The sequence below is a fragment of the Ruditapes philippinarum genome, unplaced genomic scaffold (genome assembly GCF_026571515.1).
Source record: "Ruditapes philippinarum isolate M1 unplaced genomic scaffold, ASM2657151v2 ctg4067_1_1_1_1, whole genome shotgun sequence".
Taxonomy (NCBI): Eukaryota; Metazoa; Mollusca; class Bivalvia; order Venerida; family Veneridae; genus Ruditapes; species Ruditapes philippinarum.
This window is the reverse complement of record NW_026853975.1, coordinates 49,133-59,395: the sequence shown is the minus strand read 5'-3', so window position 1 is coordinate 59,395 and position 10,263 is coordinate 49,133. Positions and strand designations below refer to the sequence as shown.

The window sequence follows — 10,263 nt, the reverse complement described above, 5'->3', positions numbered from 1 at the left end:
CACATTTTAAAGAGAATGGCTAAGTGAACTAGCACATTAGTTTTATTTACAGCTTCTGAATTCTAAGGCAACATTTTAAAGATAATTACAACACACTATTAGTGTAATTTTTATCGTTAAAATGTTAACAGTTTACTTAAACAGGAAATAATTGTATGTATCATTATAATGAAAATTGTATGCGGTAGAGCTTTTCCTCTACAATCAAAAAGGTTACGTGAAGAAATCATTATAGCATATGTTTAGACCAAAAATGTTTTGTTGGTGGAGACTTCAACATGGTTTTGCATATATTGTCATCAAATGTATAAGTGCTCAAGCACTTGCGTAAACATAATCGTTTTACAACGATTACTTGCAGATCCTTCAATGCTTATTGATCTGACTTTATCTGATTTATTTTTATTATTTTCCAAATACTGTCGTTCATTGAACTAGATGATTGAAGACGATGTTGTTTTTGTATTCGCTGCGTTAGCAGTGAATACAGTTCTAACACAATTTGCGGGATTTCAATATAAGAACGGGTACCTAACAACGCAAAGTAGTTCTACACAGATTTTCTTGTCACACACAAGTGATAAGATTTTGAATTGTCAGTAGTTCATTTTTGATTGTGTTATTTCTATCGTATATTATTTGCATGTTTTCAGGATATAATCAGTAAAAAATATCATTAGTATTCATTCGCGTAAACTTTGAGTAAGGAAGTAGTTTGTACCAAAAACAAAGTTTTCGACGCTATTTTTGTATGTGAAAGCTGATCTCATCATTTTCTAAAAGTAGGTACAGAAAACTTACCAATATTATTTGAACTTAATGTAATCTGTTTTGGAATTCTTATTTGGATTTCATGATGTGTAACAGTGTTGATAATTCAGGTGTCTTGATATATTTTTTTTGTTTGAGTTGTTTCCCTTGGTTTCCCGCAATATCAGTAGTTTTGTCTATGTTTAAGCGGCTTTGTTTGTAAAAAGTTCAAAGTGTTCTTAATTTATTGGAAATATGGATTATTGATAGTTGGTCAGTATTATTTTGAGTTGCATTTGGTTTAAATTAGTGTTTTAGAGAGTGTATGTCATAGATGATTTTTTAATTAAGTAATGAGTGTGGTCTGATTTGAAATGTCATCAGTTTTCGTGATTTGGAACCTTTGAGAATTGTTTTCAGAAAAATCCGTTAATCTAGCTCTCTGTTTACTTAATCTCACATTTTATTCATATCACTTTGCACATTGTGTTTATTATATTTTGCAGAAGTTACAGCAGAGAGAGAGTTTGACAGTATGCGTGTTTGAAGAAGATAATGCTATTATTGGTACATTCAATTCCACGAACTGGTGAGTTTAGAATTTATTTATGATTATGATGTATTTTATAATAACTTCATTTAATGAACTTATGATTGTGGCGGCCAATAGAAAGCATATAGCTATATTATATGTTAATATACCTACAGGTTAAGTAAGCTGTTCAATGTGTTGTAAATATTTAATACACCGATAAACACTTTCAGAACTAGCAGACGAGAGGCTTTTCTTATCAGTAGTTTTAGGAATAAAGATAACTGGTTGTTTTCTCACTGTATAAATCGTATGTAAAATGGTCTGACATGTGGTAGGTTTAACTGTTCATTTGAATACTTTGTGGAGTCAAAAGATGTGTTGAAGAATATACTGTGACGAAGCTAAGATCCAACGTTTGCTATTGGTGTAATACATTTTAAAATCGGACATTTAATCAGAACAAACTAGCAGTTTTGTTTAAGCATAAGAGATATCAATTTTACTCAAAGATAAGGGAAGCAACTCGTATTTTTTCACTTGATATACCTCGGTTATTTACGTAGATCATATAGAAAGTGTTAATGGGTTAATTGTAATTGACCATAAATTTGGAGGTTTTTATTTAAATGATAATTATGCATTTCAGACATAGGAAATTGATTTAACTCTATTTTTATGTTGATGTAATTTGTTTAATTTCAGAGTGTTGATTTCCTCGATTTCATTGACTCGATGATTCATTCTCTGATTGATGATTGTTGATTGAATGTTCTAATGATCAATCAACTTATTGATTTACTGATTGATTGGACATGTCATGGAGCTTAATATAGATGGAGAAGTAACTTAGACGTCATACAGTTAAATTCAGTATTATTGGGGTTGTTCTAACGCAAGTTTTCATGTGTTTCGGGATTTTCCAAGATTTGATGCATCCTGGGTAATAGTAGCCAAAATACCGCCATATTGAATTCCAAGAGGAACATTGACAAAAAAAGACGAAGCATTTTCTACTTACATAAGAAGCAATAGTTATTTTAATATGTTAAAACGTACCATACACACTTTTCCACACAGATATTTCTCAAAAAAAAAAAAACAATGTCGGCAGTAGTTCATGGATATCGCCGAAGTTTAACGAGAGTGCGAGAATCGGGGACTAGTGGGAAAACCCTCTTATCACCGAAACGCACTGTGGATCTGAATCTGACTATCAACTACTTTCTGAGCTTCCTATCCATTGTATATATATCTGTGGACATGTAAGACGAATATATGTGAACTGTAAGATGTTGAAATGTGCAAAGTTGTTTGTTTAGAAGAGAAATACACAATTTTTGGAGAAACTTTTTGTTTGAATGATCAAGGTATAAACACTTTTTGTAAATGAACATCAGGCTACCATTTTCATAGTAATGGCAGGGCTTCCATTAATGGAAGTTTGGGAGTCATTTCACTCCTTGAATTTGGCTTATGACTTCCAAAATGTAATGCTTTTTTCTTCTTTACCAATATTTTGTGACTTCCAATGTCAAGACATTTTGCAGTCTTTGACTTCCAAATTTTGGATCTTAATGGAAGCCCTGAATGCCAATGGACCTACATGTTTCACCTAAATTGTATTGGAAATATGTGAAAAACTTCCTTTTAAAAAGTTTCTAGCTGAAGTTAAGCAGAGAAACAGAATATTGCTATGTTGTTAAAAAATTTCCAAGCCTTATGGTCACATATTCATGGAAAAATTCGAAGAAAGGAAAATAGATTGTCAGGTGTATACATGTAGATTTCCAGTCTGCTTATCATTTACATACAATCTGGAAAACTTCAGTAGTTTCACTGGGGTCAAAATTAATCCTGTCTAATGGTAATGTTGTAAAAAGTTTAATGTATATATGTATTATAATAGAAATTAGATATATGATTGTATGGATATTTTGTGTAAACCAACACGTGAAAACCCTGGAACATCATTGCTAAAGCAATATTGTTAGGTACAATACCATACATTTAATAGGCAAGAAAAGTACGGTAAAAAGATCATTTACTATAGATTTAGAATGCAAGAAAAGATAAAATATCATTCGTCGCTTCTTAGTACAAAAAGTGCCATATCACTTTTATATTTATATTAATGTTTACTGCATAAAACACTTTCTTATTTTTCATTTTTAGCTAGACTATACAAAGTATATGGAGAGCCATCCTACTTGCCCCGGCGTCCGCGTCCTTATTAAAGTTTTGGTTTTCCATATCATCAACCACATCTTATGTGACAAGGTTCATAACTCTAGCACCACTATTTTCAGATTTATCTCCCCTTGAACTTAGAATTTTCCTTAAAAAATATTATTTTCTATCATTACTTCCATATTTCTTAAGGGATCAACTTCATACTTCAAATATATGTTCCTTATCATCAACCACATCTTATGTGACAAGGTTCATTACTCTAGCACCAATATTTTCAAGTTTATCTCCTCTTGAAGATAGAATTTTCCTAAAAAAAGTTATTTTTAGCTCGACTATTCGATAAATAAGTAGAGCTATTGTAGTCACCAGTGCGTCAGTGTTGGTGTCGGCGTCTGTGTCAGTGTAGGTGTAATAACTTATGTAAAAGTTTTTGTAATATCTCGAATATCAAAGTCCATTGACATATGGCTTTGAAACTTTGCACACTTGTTCACCATCATTACCCCAACATGTAGACAGGAGGAGATAACTGGATCAAGCATTTTGACAGAATTATGCCCCTTTTTCAACTTAGAATTTACGTTAAGTTTTTGTAATACCTCAAATATTTTTAGACTTAGATTTTATGTTATTTAATTAAAGTTTGCATACCACCTCAGATATTTTCATATACTATTGACATCTGGCTAGGAACAAGTTGAAATTTTATACTCTTCTTTGAGAGCATAATAGGACTCTCTTCAAGGCCTATAACAGTAACATGGATTGAAAGGAAAATTTGGCCCTATAACAGTAACATGGATTTAAAGGAAAATGTGGCCCTTTTGTTAACATTTTACATTATCAAGGCTCTTTTTCTATCAAGCACTTAGAATGGTAGAGCGTTGCTGTCCTACCGACAGCTATTATTTACTGTTACTTATTTATTTCTTAAGGGATCAACTTCATATTTCAAATATATTATCCTTATCATTAACCAAATGTTATGTGACAAGGTTGTTTACGCTAGCACCAATATTGCAAGAATTACCTCCCCATGAACTTAGATTTTTTTACTTGAAAAATATTAGTTTTTACTATGACTTCTTTAGTTTCAAAGGCATCTACCTCTTGCTTCTTCAGTTACATCTTATGTGACTAGGTTCATAACTCTTAAAGCAATATTTTCAGGTTAATATCCATTTGAACTTAGGATTTTTTTAAAGAAATATTATAAGTAATTAATTTACTTTTTAGCTCACCTGAGCAATGCTCAGGATGAGCTATTGTGATGGCCCTGTGTCCGTCGTCCGTCGTGCATCGTCAACTTTTAACATTTTTAACATAAACAACATCTCCTCTGAAACCAATAACTGCACATCAACCAAACTTTACAGAAATGATCCTTGGGTGGTCCCCTTTCAAAGTTGTTCAAATGGTTCCGGTCTGTTGCATATGTAGGTCATAGGGCCAGAAAAGGATTTCAAAAAACACAAAATTAAAAAATCTACTTGTCTGAAAGTACATGGGCCAGAGCTTTGATTTTTGGTATATGGTATCATCTATGGGTCCTCTACCAAAGTGGTTCAAATTTTGTCCCTAGTGTCAAAATTGGCCCCGCCCCGGGGGTCATAGGTTTTTCCTTATATGTATATAGTCAGGGCTTCTCGTTGACAACGGGGATCCGGGTTTTGACTCGTGAAAATCGGGCAAATGCACATATTTGACACGTGATAAAATCTGCTCAAGAGTCAATTTGCCACATGGGATTTTCAGCTATGCAATAATAATTTACCTTAAATCCACCCTAATTATCAAATCCTACATATGTTACAAATCACAACTCATAAAAAAATGTCAACAGGCAGTATAAGCCGTGTTATAAAATGCTTTACACACGGCAATTGTTTATACCCTGTGCACTGAAGCGCGGACAATTCAGTGGCTGCAATTTGACAGCGCTAAAAAATAGCTCTACACAACTGATAAGAATTACATACCTTAGGTGTCAATTATTGATTGCTTTTAAAAGGTTTATAATTACGTCTTTGATTTACTGGGAGTACCTGTGCATTTGTTAAAGTATACCTGGTACATTTTGGTATTTAAAATTAATATGATATAGCATACCAGTAAAGATATTTTTTTTATATTTTATACATTTAATAAGAAAAGCTGCTGCTTATTTTATTCTTTCACAGCAATTCATGTTCTTGTTTTATTTGTTTTTGGTTTGGTTTTTAGGTGGAGGGGGTATAGACATTTATAATTAGGCATTTTTTTTCTGTCAATTTAGACTTTGGAATCTCCAAAAATGACCTCCAATACAGTTATTTTTGTAACATAAAAATGATTCATGTAGTCAAATGACACTAGAAAAAAATTATTTGACTCATGAAAATTTTAGCCAAAGAGTCTTTGACTCGTGAAATTCTGACCCTACTGAGAGCCCTGATATAGTAAAATCTAAAAAAATCTTCTTCTCTGATTTGGCAAAGGCTACAGAGTAGATATTTGGCATGAAACATTGTGTAGTAGACCTCTATCAAGATTGTTCAAATAATGGCCCTAGGGTCAAAATTGGCCCCACCCCGGGGGTCATTGATTTTCATTACATACATATAGTGAAAACTTGAAAAATCTTCTGGTCTGAAAGTAAATGGCCTAGAGCTTTGATATTTGGTCTATGGTATCATCTGAAGGTCCAATACCAAAGTTGCACAAATTTTGTCCCTAGTGTCAAAATTGGCCCGGCCCGGGGGTCATAGGTTTTTCTAATATGTATATAGTAAAAATAAAAAAATCTTCTCTGAATTGGCAAAGGCTACAGGTAAGATATTTGGCATGAAACATTGTGTGGTAGACCTCTACCAAGATTGAGCTTTGATATTTGGTCTATGGTATCATCTATAGGTCCAAAACCAAACTTGTTCAAATTTTGTTCCTAGAATTAAAATCGGCCCCGCCCTGGGGGGTCATTGATTTTCCCTATATGTATATAGTTAAAACTTAAAAAATCTTTTAAAGAACCCAAAGAGCTAGAGTTAAGATATTTAGCATGAAACATCTTCTAATGGGTGTCTACCAAGTTTATTCAAATAAAAGCCCTGGGGTCAAAATTGGCCCCGCCCCAGGGGGTCATTGATTTTCCCTATATGCATATAGTAAAAACTTTAAAAAAAATCTTTTAAAAAATGCAAAGAGCTAGAGCTAAGATATTTAGCATGAAACATGTTCTAATGGATGTCTACCAAGTTCGTTCAAATAAGAGCCCTGGGGTCAAAATTGGCCCCGCCCCGGGGGGCATTCATTTTCCTTATATGCATATAACAAAAACTTAAAAGATCTTTTTAGAAAAAAAAACAAACAAATAGCTAGAGTTAAGATACTAAGCATGAAACATCTTCTAGTGAGTGTCTTCCAAGTTTGTTCAAATAAAAGCCCTGGGGTCAAAATTGGCCCCGCCCCAGGGGTCATTCATTTTCCTTATATGTGTATAGCAAAAACTTAAAAATCTTCTTCGAAAAAACCTGAATAGCTAGAGTTCAGATATTAAGCATGAAACATTGTCTAGTAAGTGTCTACAAAGATTGTTCAAATAAAAGCCCTGGGATCAAAACTGGTCCTGCCCCAGGTGTGTCATTGTTTTTAACTACATGTATATGTGTAAAGAAAAAAAACTTGGAAAAATCTTCTTTTAAAAAACCCAACAAGCTAGACCTTAGATGTTTAGCATGAAACATCTTCTAATGGGTGTTAACCAAGTTTGTTCAAATAAAAGCCCTGGGGTTTAAACTGGCTCCGCTCTGGGGGGGGGGGGGGCTAAATACAGGTGAGCGACTTTGGGCCATCATGGCCCTCTTGTTTATATTTCTTATCATTACACATATGTTGTGTGACAAGCATGACTATTTCCAGAATTACCCCCCCCCCCCCCCCTTAAACTTATTTATGGAATTTATGTAAACAAATGTTCATAGTTTCATAGTTTTGTCTTCCATACCAACTTATCTCAGCCCCTTGATATTTGGTATACAGTATTGACGTGGTCCCATACCGTCGGATTTGATTTCAGGTCTGTCGCTCACCACGCCCTGTTTACCGTTAAATTTTCAACATCAATGGTCAATGGTGTGAAATTTTTGTAACAGTTTTTTTAGCAACTACTTATCACAGGCTCTTTGATATTTGACATGGTCTCATACTGTGGGATTCGATTTCAAGTCTTTCACTCATCCACTTCCTGTTAACTGACTTAGTTAAATTTTCCACATTAATGGTCAGTGGTAAATTTTTTTCAAAACATTACAGCATCATGATATTTGGTATAGAAATGCAACCCGGCCTTTTCTGTCTTTGACCCATTTTTTTTTTTTTTTTTTTAAATTTTGAAATCATTCATTTACTATTGTTGAAATCTACTTATAATACCTTTAAAATACCATGTTCCCAGTACTTTTTATTTACATGCTTAAGTTGTTCTTAACATACGCAAAACAAACTTGTACATTCCTTTATTAGAAATTCTCTTTTTTTATATAACCAGGCACAAGTGACAAGATAATATTTATTTATATGCTATTATCATTGTGGACACAAACTGTAAACAAAGGTATCATTTTTGATTCTAGTCAAAGTAAAAACAAACAGTGATTGCACTAGAGTTATATCAGAAAGTTTGTTGGAGCTTTACATGCTCATAACATTTCTATCTTTGTCAGAGAAATATTTGATTTCTGAGAACTATTTTGACTTCAATTTCTAAAGAAACATGAAACTACACCCCAAATTTAAATGCATAATAACTATTACATTTGTTTGACTTAACTGTTTCTTATGGTCAATAGTGTAACATGTATATAATTTTTTATGTTCATTTACATTTGCTTGTCTTTCTATCATTTCAATCCATTGTCTTAATCATTATATAACTTGATTATACCTTAATTATGTAGCATTGTTTTTAGATTTACATTGTATTTGCAATTTTGTGAACATTTATCAGTAAGTAATATTCTTAATAAAAGAAATATCACAATTGATATGAAGTACCAAGCCATTTATAGAGTGTGTTTCCGATTTATGAAAATGTTTTTAACAAATGACTTAAAATTGAGCAATCACCATACTTTCTAGCATAAGAATCTTAAAATAAAATTACTTAAATTGCAAGCAAGTTGCAATTTTATACATGAGATAAACTTATCGTGACCAAATTTGTTAGCAAGTTCTGTATAATATGCTTTAATTAGAAAAGAACACTGATTATGTATGAAGTAACTGAAATATTGAAAGCTTTATAATAGAATGTTTGTCATGCAACATTAAATTGTGTAAGATTCAGACTATTAGATAAGGCGATGTACTTATTAATGCTGTTATAATTACATGTATTATTATTGCGAGTAAAAAGGTTCTGGGGATATTTCTATCATGTTTTAACCAGGGGCATAGATAATATACATTGTTTACTTTTTATATGCCCGAAAGGGCATATTATGTTATACCCCCTGGCGTCTGTCCGTCCGTCCGTCCGTCTGTTAGCAATTTGGTTCCGGAGCATAACTTTAGTTCCATTTGACCCACAATGTTCAAACTTCATAGGATGATTATCCATATTGGGTAGAAGACCCTTATTGATTTTGGAGTCAAAAGGTCACTTTTACCTTGATACTGAAAACAGTTTCTGTCCGTTAGCAATTTGTCCGTTAGCAATTTGGTTTCCGGAGCATAACTTAAGTTCCATTTGGCCCACAATGTTCAAACTTCATAGGATGATTGTCCATATTGGGTAGAAGACCCCTATTGATTTTGGGGTCAAAAGGTCAAAGGTCAAGGTCACTATTTCCTTAATACTGAAAACAGTTTCCGTCAGTTAGCAATTTGTCCGTTAGCAATTTGGTTTCCGGAGCATAACTTAAGTTCCATTTGGCCCACAATGTTCAAACTTCATAGGATGATTGTCCATATTGGGTAGAAGACTCATATTGATTTTGGGGTCAAAAGGTCAAAGGTCAAGGTCACTATTACCTTAAAACTGAAAACATTTTCCGGAGCATAACTTAAGTTCCATTTAACCCACAATGTTCAAACTTCATAGGATGATTGTCCATATTGGGTAGAAGACCCCTATTGATTTTGGGGTCAAAGGTCAAGGGCACTATTACCTTGATACTGAAAACAGTTTCCGTCCGTAAGCAATTTGTCCGTTAGCAATTTGGTTTCCGGAGCATAACTTAAGTTCCATTTGGCCCACAATGTTCAAACTTCATAGGAAGATTGTCCATATTGGGTAGAAGATCCCTATTGATTTTGGGGTCCAAAGGTCAAGGTCACTATTACTTAAAACTGAAAACATTTTCGGAGCATAACTTAAGTTTCATTTAACCCACAATGTTCAAACTTCATAGGATGATTGTCCATATTGGGTAGAAGACCCCTATTGATTTTGGGGTCACAAGGTCAAAGGTCAAGGTCACTTTTACCTTGATACTGAGAACAGTTTCGGGAGCATAACTTAAGTTCCATTTGGCCCACAATATTCAAACTTCAGAGGATGGTTGTCCATATTGGGTAGAAGACCCCTATTAATTTTGGGGTCAAAGGTCAAGGTCACTATTACCTTAAAATTTAAAACAGTTTCCGGAGCATAACTAAAGTTCCATTTGGCCCACAATATTCAAACTCCTTAGGATGATTGTCCATAATAAGGTAGAAGACCCCTATTGATTTTAGGGTCACAAGGTCAAAGGTTAAGGTCATTATTAATAACTTAAGTATTAATCAACGTACATCTGTAAAATTTTATA

At 33.4% G+C, this 10,263-nt stretch overlaps 1 long non-coding RNA gene across 1 annotated transcript; it reads left to right on the top strand.

Annotated features, from left to right (window-relative positions):
• Nucleotides 1–862: 862 nt before the first annotated feature.
• LOC132738598 (uncharacterized) lies at nt 863–5,106 on the top strand. Its single transcript, XR_009626892.1, has 3 exons — nt 863–1,023; nt 1,257–1,339; nt 1,988–5,106. It is a non-coding gene; the product is annotated as an uncharacterized LOC132738598 (long non-coding RNA).
• Nucleotides 5,107–10,263: the final 5,157 nt, after the last annotated feature.